Genomic DNA, 14,580 nt, shown 5'->3' on the forward strand with positions numbered 1-14,580 from the left:
TGCAATGATTCATGCCTGTTAAAATATGCATCAGCTGCTCGTTTATTATTTATCATTGCCTCTATAACAGAAAATGAGACCAAGTGGCCAGAATTGCCATTGTTTTTTAAATATTGCTTTGATTTTGACTGCCCAAATCATAAATAAACGATTATCTTCCGTGTTAGAAAAATCATGATGATAAATTAACATTGGCCTGGCCTACTTGTGCACTCCACATGACGTGAGCTTCAAAAATCAGCCTTTGTATTTAGGAAAAACACAGAGTGCAGTGTGCTCCTTGGGACTGAGAGAGGATCGTAAAAATGAAAATAAATGCCCTGATCCCTCAAATTCTTCTGCCTCTTCTCATCCACAGGCATTTGTACCATAGTCAATTTATACCTTCCCTACCTTTCTGTGTTACAGTCAATAATTTGGCCATGCCAGCAATTGCTCCAATACATTTCTAAAAATAAAAGAGAATTACTGAATATCCTTGTGAAAATCTGGATCTTGTTTTCTGGTGTCAGATAATAAGGTGCTTAACTTCCCAATACTGTTTGTTTGATCTGTATTGGTTCAAAGATTTCAACTTGGGGTTTTAAAATAATGGAACTACAACTGTTAATTGTGAATATTCACATGGCACTCTCAAATTTTAAATTTTACCTGACCTAATAAAAACACAATACTTCAAATTATGATGTGATGTCACTGGGAATTCAAGCTAAGATCTTTACATTTTTCCAAACAGATGTGAAGGTGTTTAGTACAGCGTGAATCCTGACATTGTGAGCCTTATATGTGGTAAAAACAACTCTGGACTAGAATCCAAAGGGACTGTGCTCAAAACCTGTCTTATATCTTACAGGGGATTTGGACAAGTCACTTAATCTCTTTATATTTGAGTTCCCTCATGTGAGAAATGGAAATGATGTCTACATCAGAGACTTGTTACAAGGCTTAAATGAAAGTGTTTTGTAAACCATAAATGGCCATATAAATGCAAGGAATTATGACTTAATAAGACATTAGAGCTAAATATCTTTTTAGTCAATTATGAAATTCATGGTCTCCAAAATGCAGGCCTATTCTTTAATATCCCAACAATAGCTTTTCTGTGACAACCGTGTCTTGGGAGTCAGTCTGTTGATAGAGCCTTTGTTAATGGCAACGATCCTTCTCCAGTTCTCAGATGACAACTAGCAAAGCTCAGACTCTTTCCACACAACACAGCTGCCTCCAGCCCTCAGATTTTTCAGAAAGTGTGTCAGAATCCTAGAGTCCAACTGATGAAGACACAAAGCAATTAAATATGTAAATCAAGGAAATTACACTGCACTGATGACATTCAACACTGGGTCTGCCCCTCCCTCCTCATCCTTTTTCTCCCTGCCTCTATTCCCCTCGGGACTGAGGGTAGTGTGAGATCTCCTTCTTTCACGCTGCTCCCTGCTAAATGTTTTTTTATTCTCAACCACCTGCCCCAGGCCTTCTCATCAATTATTAATCAAGTGTCCATGAATATGCATAAAATCTTGTCTCTGAGTTTTATTAAATTAAAAAAAAATTATATAAGAACGTGTGCTGTGCCATGTTGACAAAAGAGCATACGGTGGAAGAGAGAATAAGGAGAAAGGGCAACTTTGGGGTGTCCTTTTTTACCCCACTCAAGGCACAAACATGAGGCCTCTGATTATGAAGGTTGTTTTGTTTTTAATTTCAAATGTTTCTAAATTAATATCTTTAAATTCTGGACAATGTACCATTCTAGAATCTGCTTTCTTTTGATAGATAAGATTCTTCATATTTTGGAAAGGATAAAACTGGCTAGAAAGTACCTACACAGGTTATTGAGATATCACTCTACAAATGCACCCTGTCTCCAATTCCAAGATGTGCCATGCTATGCACAGTGTCCTGGGATGGGGTTGGTGATAGCAGTGAACCCATGGAGCCCTATTTCTTCTATTCCATGAGGTCCCTTGGTCAAAACATTAATGGTTTACATTTCCCAATTTTCCACTTCAGTTGAGCCTTCCTTTCCAAAGAGGAATAATGTCTCTTAATTGTGAATGATGCAGAACAACGCATCTTTGAATGCTACTGTGGCTTTTATCTCATCAGGTAGGTCTTTCATGATCACCTTTTCTTAAATAGAACACCGCTACCCTGTTGCTGTACCTCCCTCTTCTGACATCTATCATGATTGGGTTGTTGCTTCTTGTTTCCTGTGCCTTCTCCACTGTGAATGTAAGCTTAATAAGAACAGAGATTTTGTCTACTTTGGTCAATTCCACTCAAAAATATGTTTTTTTGGATAAATAAATGAAAAGTATAAGGACATCACTTAAAAAGTTCTCTTAATTACTGACCTGAACGTCAGCGACAAACATCTTCTGTATTCAAGCAAACTAACTAACCGTGATGGCTCTAGGGGGATTTTCAGTGCTTCATCCAATGTTCCCTCACTCTCTTTCCTGTGTTCTACATGTGGCTTCACTGCAAATGGCCAGCTGTTCCCGATTCCAATGAAATATCACATATTTTTTATATTAAAAATAAGGGGTCCTAATAAAAGAATACTTAAAAGTAGAATTTTATTTTGTTTTCATGGTTGCTTATTTACTCTTGCCCCTATAATGGCCATATAGGACACAATATAAATTTACTTAGTCAAAAGTATAGCTGGAAAAAATTTATGGTTTGTGTCTTCTGTTCTTTATTCATGTCATATGAAACCTCCCTCCCACACATCCTCCCATTCTCTGCCTCTCATGTCTTAGCATCTTAGGCATCCAAAATCTCTAAGCCTCAAATATTTTTCCAAACATAAAATAAGATAGTCAGATTAGATAAACTCTGAGGATTAATCAAAAATGAAATTAAATCTAAAGGAGCAACTCAAGAAGAAAACAGAATTATTTTATTATTTCTTTGCTTACAACACTCAGTTTCTCATTTGTCATTAAACTTAATGTCAAATCAATAGTTATATTTTTAGTTTGGAATTTTATACTTTGTTCTACTATTTTTCTTCCTAAAGAATCTCAAATTTAACTTACAGAATAGTATGTTCACCTAATATGTTATTGAAAAATCTAATTTTATAGAGTGCCATTTAAACAGAAATGCCAATTTTCAGTAATAATGGTCACTATAATAATGTTTAATGCCTCAGTGACTTTTTAGCAGCTAAAATGCCCTTTAAATATATACGCCTCCTTTATTTCAAATTCAAGAATGAATCATTACACTTTGATGAGCATTCCATCACACCGGACATTGTAGTTAAATTTTCCTGTTTAAGAGTCTCATTAATTTATTTCTGCTTTCTTGACCTCCCCTGATGTATTCATTCAGTGAATAGCTATGTGAAAACAAACAGCAACAGCTACAGAGCTCTAATGTAGGTATTATTCACGATATGTAGATGCACAGGATCTCAAGGAGGTGACAGCCTAGAAAAACCAACAGGATCTGCAGGCAAATAGCTATGCTACCAGGTAGAATGGTTCCAGTGCCACATAAGTGAGGCACAGGCAGTAGTATCACAGGGCTGAGAAGAAGAGATCCCTCCTGGCTGGAGTGAAAGAAGGGTATCAGAGCAGAGGAAGATGTGAGGAAAGCCTCAGAGGAAGGGAAAGGTATCAAGAGGTTTAACTATAGGCGGGGCCACCTAAAGCACACAGTCTGTTTATGGTGCCTTGGGTGGTATGAATGGGAAGGCTGGAAAAGTCAGATAAAAAAGATTCCTACATACATCTGTCTTCCTGCCTTCCATGTCCACCATGAGTGGTCAAAGGAGTAAGAGGGTTGACAAGGTGATGGGGGCCGAGGAAGTAAGATCAGTGGTCCAGGGAGTAAGGTCAAAAATCTTCTTCCCCATGGTTTCAAGAGGGTCTGAACTAGACCCTAGGGACTGAACTAGGAGGAGCACTTGTAGTCCTCCAACAAGGAATTCAACAGTCTCCTATGGCTAAGATTGAGATCAGAATGCTCATGCAGTGCTTCTTTAAATTGCCAATGTAGTTTCTTTAAGAAGATCCTTCTTTCTCTACATGACCTTTACCACAACCCACCATGTGTGTGTGTGTGTGTGTGTGTGTGTGTGTGTGTGTGTGTGTGCCTATGTCTAGAAAATAATTCTACTTTACTGCTAGAGGTGTATACAAACACATACCACATTTCAAGGAATAGACAGCTTTAGGTAATGCGGTATCTTAAATAAAGCAAACTTATGAATAAATCATTGCCAATTGTTTGGGGATTATTGTGTACATGTGGAACTGGCCTGACCCCTGAGTGTGAGATTTGTCGTCAGCAGTGGAAATGGGTCTGAAAAGAGGAAGATGGCTCAGCCACACAGAGCACTATGAGAAATGAGGCAAAAGGCTTTGAACATGCAGTTGCCCCAAGCAGTCAAGAGTGATGATTTTTCAATCTGACATAATGGAAGTCCCTAGAGAGATCCATTTTTCATTCCGACATGACTAAGATAATAAGTCACAAGTTAAACTACGTAATATGAGGCCCAACACAAAGAAAGCTATTTCTATTTCAGAAATGTCAGAGTACACCTTGGTACATGTTGGTTTAAATGGACATTCTTTTCCTTGCAAAAGCGGCCAGAGACTTCAGCTCAAAAGTACAATTTTTAACGGTAGAACACATTGAAAACAAAACAAAACAAAACAAAACAAAACAAAACAAGAAAAACTGCTATGTGAAGTTTGACTCTTTAGGGGATAATCTGACATTCTCACCCCCTGAGAAATTGTTTTTAATAAATAAAAATAATGATAATTGAACAAAATTAAAGAAACAAAATTCTCTATAGTGAGATGGGATGATCCTTATCCTAAGGCCAGGCCTCCCATTTTACATTCTTTTTTGTAGGCTGTCAGATAAGTAAATTATAATTGATACTAATTTAGTAAAGTTTTAGTAGACTCAAATTGGGATATAATTCAATTTTGGTACTCATGAATCATATATAAAACAAATAAGAGCTAAACAAATGAAAATAAGTCATGGTAAATTTCATTTTCTATTATTTATTTTACTGAGGCCAATCTAGAATTATACACTGTTGGAAATGAAGAGAAAAAGGGAGAGTGCAAATAGGAAAGGTATTAAGGATATATATCCTATTACATATTAACTCCAGAATTGTCTACCTTAGCTTCCAAAATCTCAACAGCATGCATACTACTTATCAATTACATCTCCCATTACAATTCAACATAATTTCTCTAAACACTCAAAATTATTAATTTTGTCCCATTTTTTTTTTTACAGGATTTGCTTTTTCCCACAACTCTGCTTCTACACTTGCCCACCCTTACCCCTTGTAGGTTTTTTTCTCCATTCTGCTGCTTGGTGCCCTGCTTCCTGTTCAGAACACAGATTTAAGTTCAGCTCAACAAGGGAATCTTGCCCTATTTCATTCATCTGCCTCTCCAACTGCTCCCTATTTTTATCTTCTCAACACTTCTTGCCCCCCTTGGTGAAATACAAACATGTACGGGATTTTGTGTATGCTTAAGGTTTTATTTCATTTGCTTTTGTTGAACACATGTGCAGACCCCCTTTCCTTTTGTATGATCCATGTGTCCTACAAGTCTATGGCTACTCAATATTTAATGGTGTAAAGATAGATAATACCACCACACTACTGCTCTCTACCACCATCTAGGAATTCTGAATTTTAGGAACTATGTATTATAGGAACTCTGTATTATAGTTGTCTAAGAATGGAATATATCTGTTAAAACTTTGTTGATGAATCCTTCAGTCATCTATTACGGCCGATTTTTTTTTTCTTTTTCTATGAATCCAGATGCTAAGAGGGTCCACCTGAGGCTTAGCATCACAGAAGTCATGAGGCCTTCCATCCAGGTAATCAGATTTTCCATTACCTCACTCTGCTACCATTAGACCTTCAGCTAACACAAAAATCTCTCCTGGGATCCAGTCAATAATTCTCTGTATCTTTCATGTTTAAGGGTCTTTCTGGGAGAAAAGGTCAGGTGAAATAAGGCAGGTGGATGAGCAAGAAAACTGACTGGAAAGAGTAAGAACTGACAGAAGGAGTTTCTTTCTCATGTCACCCATCCAGATATGGACAGACCTTGTCAAGTCTGTGATATGAAGATGAATGCCTGACAAAGTCTAGGTTCCATTCAGCTTGACAAAGGGCAGAAGAGCAAAGATTTCCCTCCACTGTGATAAAGGGAATCCTCTCTTCTATTCCGTGAGTTACTTCTACCAATTTGGGAAAGAAAGAAAAGAAGAAAGAAAGAAAGAAAGAAAGAAAGAAAGAAAGAAAGAAAGAAAGAAAGAAAGAAAGAAAGAAAGAAAAGTACCAAATATGTTCCAGAATCTAGATCCCAAAAAACAAAGCCAAACTCCTTCTCTTTAAACACTGCTTAAATGGGAAGCACCCAATGACCTCAGTGCCATCAGCGTGAATGTAACTACCTGGGATCTCCCCTTCTCCAATGAAAGGCAATAAAGCCCTTTGGGGGCATGGGGATCACTTCATCTTCACCCTTACATTCCCTCAGACTCAAGTCCAAAGATAGCTCACAGGGTTAGTATGCACCTCCTCCATTCCCAACAATCAGTTCCTGCTCTCTGCCCTTTTGCCTCTGCCCACCAAACATACACCATCTTCTCAAAATAATGACTGCCCTTTAAATTGCACAATTATAGGGGCGCCTGAGTGGCTCAGTCGGTTAAACGTCCAACTTCAGCTCAGGTCATGATCTCACAGTTCGTGAGTTCGAGCCCCGCATCAGGCTCTGTGCTGACAACTTAGAGACTGGAGGCTGCTTTGAATTCGGTGTCTCCCTCTCTCTGTGTCCCTCCCCCACTCATGTCTGTCTCTCTCTCTCTCTCTCTCTCCTTCAAAAACAAATAAAAACATTTAAAAAAATAAATAAAATAAATTGCACAATTACAGACCTGGCTTGACTATAAAGCTGCTACTTGGGAAACTAGAGTAGGGTTAATGGAGACTTTAATTCTCGTTAGGGTTTCCCCCCCACCTTCAATTGCTGAATTTTCCCCTTCATGATTATTTCTTTTGAAACTGTTTATAAAAAAACAAGTCCATGGATGCTCATCTCTCCCTGCATACCTATGAGCCTTTTTGAGTTGCTTTAACTTGCAAGTTGGCGGGGAGTATATTGAAGATGGTGACAAAGACTGATATGGACGAATACTCTGGGGCCTTAGATTCCAGTCCAGGGTGGTTGCAGGTAAGTGTTAATTGTCATTCCTGCCACCCTGCAGAGTCACATCAGTGAAGGAAGATGTTAATTTTGGAAAAACTGCATAGTTTCAGACCATTGCTAGAGACATCTAAGTAACCCCCCATTTTCTATTTGAAATTGTGGCTATGACAATTATTTTTTAATGGCTAGAGGATACTGCTTCTATTAATAGCAAAAAAAAATGTTATTTTTTACAGGACAGAAGCATGAAGATCACAGAATTTGAGGTCCAGAAAGGGATGCAAAAAAACCTGTCCCTACAGATGGGAGAAATTGAGGCCCAGAGAGACATGTTAGAGCATGATTTTTCCCATAACTCCCACTCACCCACTCACCCCTGCCCAGGAGTCTCATGGTCCTTTCTGGTTCTGTTGGTTCTTCCTTTCACACAATTTGTCTTGCAGGCACCACTAACTCTTCAGATCCATAGGTCATTATCAGGTCCTAACCACCAACTTGGAAAAATATTACCATAAGGCTGTGTCTCAGAAGGTCAGTATGTCTTTTGAACTATTTTACCAGGCAGCTATTTCCAAAGGCCTTTTTTTCCATATCTGCAAATCATTTTTCAGATGCTTTCATTTGTCATAGAAGTCACTACCTCCTTTCTGCAAGCTTGTTTTCAGATACTTTTATATTTCCCTGTGATTCCATGCTATTAAATCCTTCAAAATACATAATGGCCTACTGGAAATAAATTATGCTAACTTAAATTGCTCTCTGCCACTCCTGTCCCTCCTAACTACCTTAATTCCCTTTATTTTATTTATGAAACACTGTTATTAGCCTCCAAGGCTTTCATGACATGATTACCCTATGATAATAATTTCAAATTCAACAATTTCCATTACTCTCATATAATAAAAGTGAGATAAAACTGTAGAAATATCGAGGCAGCGTGGCCTCGTGTTACTGTTCACATTCTGGAGTCACAAAGACTCCTGGTGCAGCCATATTAGCCATTTCACTCTCAGAATTTCATTGTTTATAAAATGAGAACAACTTTACCTCCTAGAATTGTCAAAACAATAATGTACACAAAGCAAAAACACAGTTTTTGCCCCATATTAGGGCTCAGTCCATTATCAATAGCCTCCCTCCCTTATTCAATGAACATTTGAAAAAATGTGCCAAGTAGCTAGCTAGTGGTAAACAAAGGCAGATAACCAGCAAATTATTTCCTTGCAATTATCAGATTGGGAAATATGAGGAAAATAATTATAATCCCTAGGGAGTTCTACAGTTTAGTGAAACAGGTATTCTTATACTCTAGCTGGTGGGACTTTTGGCATAGACTGTTTTTTCATTTGGGGAGTGTGTGTGAGTGTCTGTCATTCTCCTTTTTCCCCACACCTGAATCCCATATTAATCATCCACTGGTTTCCTTTAAAATATTGTCTTATTGCTTACACATACATTTACGTGCACCTATATAAGTATACATATGTATATAGACACATGTACATATATGTATATATACAGAGAGTATATACAGAGCACACACGAGGGAGAATAGGCACATTACTCTTATTTTGTTCTCTAGAGAGTGGAGCTTAACATTCTATTATACTGCCAATAATCATTGATATTGTTCATTCATATTGATTGCTTTATAGTATTTCATCGGAGGATATAACAGTTTTTTCTTCAACTCTCCAGGTAATTGGTACTTAGATGTTTCTAAATTTCTAGTATCATGAACATTCTTGTATACGCATCCTGTTGTACATGTACAAGGATGCTCTCAGGTACCTGGGAGGGGAGTTGAATTATCAGATATATAAATGTTCCATCTTCGAATATAAAATTGTTTTCCAAAGTGGTTACATGAATTTAGACTCCCAACGGCAACATCAAAATGATCCAGTGGAACACATTCGGCATCTGATACTATCATTCTTCTAAATGTTCACCAACTGAATAGGTGTAAAGTAGTGTATCATCAATGTCTTTATTTGCATTTTTTCAATCATTAATTGTTTTGCCTATTTACTGGCCATAATATTTCCTCTTTTTTGAAATGCTGGTTCATGTATTCTTACCTAGTTTTCCTTTTGATTGTTTGCAATTTGTGGCAAATGCATAAAAATGTGAATACCTTTTGGCATAGCATTTTTAATTCTAAGAACTTATCCTATGGAGACAAATCTTCAAACTATGCCTAAAGGCATTAACGAAAACCATTTGCAGCAGTAAATAAGCTAAACATCCAATAAATGGAGACTGTCTACATAAGTTATGAAAATAAATTTTAAAAAAGGAATGATTTATATGCATTAAATAATGATGATGATGATGTACATGGAATCAAAGAAAGATACTCACAATCTCATGTTAAGAGAAAAGAGTTGGTCATAAAAAATATAGATATATCTTTATTCCACTGTGTTGTGTGTATGTGTCTGTGCACATGTGTCTATACTTATGTCCTGAAAACAAAATGAAATATAGCATTTTATTAATAGTTCATGACTGGATGGAGGGATTTAAAGTGACCAATATTTTTTGCTTTTGTTTATCTATTTTTCTACAGTGGAGTTCATTACTATAACATGAATCTATGTCTATTCTTTAGTTACAGAAAGTCACAGTAATTGGGGTGCCTGGCTGGCTCAATAGGTAAAGCATACAACTCTTGATCTTGGGGTCGTGTGTTTGAGGCCCACACTGGGTATAGGGATTACTTTTAAAAAAGTGACAATAATCTTAGATAATCTACCTAAAGTCACAAAGACAATAAGTAATAGAGTTAAGCCTAGAACCCAAACATCCCCAGATTACCAAACTCTTAGCATTTATAATTCTTTACTCAATTCACTGGGGTCCTGTTGCAGGAATGTCAATATTTGTGTTCTTCTGTCAAGTGTTAACCTTTGCAATGGTAGTAAAAATGACCTTTCCATGCCTAACAGTGGTAACTAGCTGTGTGAGCATAAAGAAATATCACAGGATGATAACAAATCTGGGGGTGGAGTGGGTAAGAAGAAATCAAACTCTTCCTGTGCATGTACTTAATCTAAAATGAAGAGTTTATATGAAGCCAATCTAAGGAAGGAGGCTTTTTTTCTCAGACCTCAAGTATTTTCTGATGTAAAGAAAGATTTTCTATTAGCATAATTACAAAGGTCATTGCCCCATATGGTCTTTTAATAGTCTGATGACAGATTAGTAAGACTATCATTAACCTAGCATTTGGCTCACATGACTGGGTATGAAAAAGCCAGTGGATTTTTAGAATGAATATCCAGGTGCTTTAATTTTAATGTTATGAAATTGAATTTTACTATTTTTCAATTTTTTTTAAATTTTCATCGTCTCTCTTCCTCTCATGCCCTTTCTCATTATTTTACATAAAATTCTAACCTTGTCTCAGATTATTCCCAGGATGGCTCCTGATTAAAACACAATAAAGACCTAATTAAGGGTAAGCAGAATATAAAAGGTGACTAGGTATCTAGGGGGTCATTAATCTAACCTTAGTGGAAACTGCTAAATCTATTTAAAATAATTCCTCAAACCCAGTATAATCCTGGGTTACACCATAGTCAGGGCAAGAGGAGTCAAAGCTTGTTCTTCATAAACTGAAATAAAAATATTACCCGAGTCAAGGTGTACCCAAGGCGTTGAAGAGACACAAAGGGAAGGTAAACTGGAGTGTAATGTTGAGTCACTACATGGTAGTTGTAGCTACTACTATGAGCTCTTCCGCTGTGCTAACTCTCCTGTTCCTATCATTGTTAATCTCCTTAGTTTTAGCAGTGTTGGTCATCAGACTCCTCATGGCTGTTGCCACTAATGCTACACCCGGATCTGTATCTACTAAACATTTGGTAGCTTTCTACTACACCTAAAACATTCACTTCTTCGTGAATAACTGAAGACAGAAGAAGACTGCAAAAGATTAGATTTAATAAAAAAAATATATTTGTAAAGCTCATAGCTCTCTTATAAGCCATTTAGAAACTATCTGCAAGATTTCAAAAGCATTATGGTTTCTCACAGGCTTAACTATCTGTCAATAATAAATTCCTTATTAAGTTATCGCAAGTTTTTCTCGATAAAATTAAATAATTTAAAACATTAATTGCTTGGGGTGCCCGGGTGGCTCAGTCGGTTAAGCGTCCGACTTCAGCTCAGGTCATGATCTCACATTGGGCTCTGTGCTGACAGCTCAGAGCCTGGAGCCTGCTTAGGATTCTGTCTGTCTCTCTCTCTCTCTCTCTCTCTCTCTCTCCCTCTCTCTCTCTCTCTGCCCCTCCCCCATTCACGCTCTGTCTCTGTCTCTTAAAATGAATGTTAAAAAAAATGAAAACTAAAAAAATAAATAAAAGCATTAATTTCTTACTGTATCAGGATCTCTTGATGTTTTCCTAAGTCTTTGCTTGGTCACTGAAAACTCCTAAGCTTCTCTATCTTTGCCTTTAAACTCCTAGCCTTAAGGCAAAGCCTGAGTAACATGTTTATTGTATCCATGAGCCAAAAGGACTATTCTTCTATCAGAATGATTTTGTGCTTTAAGACAAGACTATCTTGCTGTGATACCAAAGATGTTATGAGAGGGGAGTGTGATGGTAGCAAGGTGACAGAAGAGGAAACTCTTGTTCTGGTTCCCTTCATAGAAACCCAACTTCACAACAATACAAAGACTGAAATGCCATGTCTGCACAGTGAAGGAAACAATCAACAAAACTAAAAGGAAATGTACAGAATGGGAAAAGATATTTGCAAACAACATATCCAATAAAGGGTTAATAACCAAAATATATAAAGAACTTAAAAACTCTCAACACCCAAAAACAAATAATCCAAATAAAATTCAACAGAAGACATGAACAAACATTTTTCCAAAGAAGACACATAGATAGCCAACTGACACAGGAAAAGATACTCAACATTACTCATTATCAGGGAAATGAAAATCAAAACTACAATATCACCTCACACCAGTCAGAATGGCTAAAATCAACAACACAAGAAACAACAGGCATTGGTGAGGATGTGGAGAAAAAGGAACCCTCTTGCATTGTTGATATGAATACAAACAGGTACAGCCAATGTGGAAAACAGTATGGAGGGTCCTCAAACAATCAAAAATAGAACTACCCTACAATTCAAACATTGCACCATTGGGTATTTACCCAAAGAATATAAAAACACTAATTCAAAGGGATACATGCACTCCTATGTTTATAGTAGCATTATCTATAATAACCAAGATATGGAAGCAGCCCAGTGTCTATCAATTGATATCACTGATGAATGGATAAAGAAGATGTGGTGCATGTGTATATGTATGCGTATGTATATGTGTGCATATATATGTGTGTATGTGTGTGCATGTATGTGTATGTGTGTATATATATGCACACACATACACACACACACATATATATTTGCCAAAAATATTATGAGAGGGGAGTGTGATGTTAGCAAGATGGGAAAGCCTTGTTCTGGTTCCCTTCATAGAAACAATACAAAGACTGAAATCCGATGTCTGCACAGTGAAGGAAACAATCAACAAAACTAAAAGGCATTTATTCTCAAATCTCCAATATATATATTTCAGTCATAAAAAAGAATGAAATATTGCCACTTGCAACAACATGGGTGGAAGTAGAAAGTATAATTGTAAGCAAAATAAGTCGTTGAGAGAAAGAAAAATACCATATCATTTCACTCATATGTAAAATTTAAGAAATAACAAATTTCTTAATTTGTTATTTGTTAATTAGCAAATGGGGGAGAAAAAGAGGAAAATAGAGACAAACCAAGAAACAGACTCTTAATTAGAGGAAACAAACTGATTGTTACCAGAGGGGATATAGGTCGAGGGATGGGTTAAATAGGTGATGGATGCCCAAGGAGTGCACTTGTGATGAGCACTGATGATATATAGAATTGTTCAACTATATTGTACACCTGGAACTAATATAACACTGTAGTTAATTAATGGAATTAAAATACAAAATTTAAAAAAATAAAAAAATAAAAGACTGAAATGCCTTTATAAGAACTCTAAAAAGCAGTGAAGAAGTCCCAATACACCATGCAAAGTTGAGAATAGCCATACTAAAACAGGTAAGAAAAGCCATTTCATTCTGTGATTACCTACCCCCGAGCTAGCACAGTTCAGCATAACTGGAAAAAAAACACCCAACTTGAAGTTTCTCCTTTGGGAGGCAAAGAGAAAAATGTAGTATGTGTTTAATATTCTCCTGTTTGGAAGGCTGTCCAAGGGACTGGTTTCTGTCTCATCTCACTAGGCTGACACAACTGGAATACTCCAGATGCCTGGATACCTCTGAGAACAAAAGAAACCTAAGCATCTTGCTGTAGCACCAGAGAATCTGCAGTGCCACAGAATGATACCAGGAAGAGGAAGAGATTATGTGTGCCCAAAAAAGAAAGGAGCAAATCTTTCTAATTGGGAGATTACACTCACACAGCCTACAGAAGACAAATCCTCATTAAAGGTTTAAGAGGCCCCCAGAATCTCTACAGGCTAATTGGTGCAAGTATACCCTATACGAAGGTAGTCTGTAAAGTATGAGACAGGTGGCTCTTTTCTCAAATGCCCAAGCATCAGAAAAAAAAAATACAATGCGTGTTCAAAAACTGGAATACATGATCCAATAAAAAGAAGAAAACAAATCTCTAGAAATCCTTAAAGAAACAGAGATATATGAATTACCTGACAGAGAATTCAAAATAACTGTCTTGAGGATCAATAATCTTAAAGAGAACATAGATAAATAACTGAATGAAATCAGAAAAGAAACACATGAACAGAATGTGAATATCCACAAAGGATATAAACAAGAATTGAAGAAATTCTGGAGCTGAAGAATACCATAACTAAAATAGAAAGTTTCCCAGAGTGGTTCAACAGCAGACATGATCAAGTGGAAAAAAGAATACGCAATTTCAAAAAGAGATCATTTGAAATTATCAAGTTAGAGAAAAAGAAAAGTGAAGAAAACCTAGGATTTATGGGAAACCATCAAGAGGACCAATATGTACATTATGGGAGTCTAGAAAGAACCAAGAGAATATATTGTATAAATAATGGGGGCACCTAGGTGATTTGGTCAGTAGAACACTCAACTCTTGATCTCAGGATTTTGAGTTATAATCCTACATTGGGTGTGGAGATTACTTAAAAATAAAATCAAAGAAGGAAGGAAGGAAGGAGAGAGAAAGAGAAAGAAAGAAAGAAAGAAAGAAAGAAAGAAAGAAAGAAAGAAAGAAAGAAAGAAAGAAAGAAAGAAAGAAAACTTACTCAATGTGGCAAAGTAAACAGACATCTGAATTAAAGAAG

This window comes from Leopardus geoffroyi, chromosome C2 (genome assembly GCF_018350155.1).
Source record: "Leopardus geoffroyi isolate Oge1 chromosome C2, O.geoffroyi_Oge1_pat1.0, whole genome shotgun sequence".
NCBI lineage: Eukaryota > Metazoa > Chordata > Mammalia > Carnivora > Felidae > Leopardus > Leopardus geoffroyi.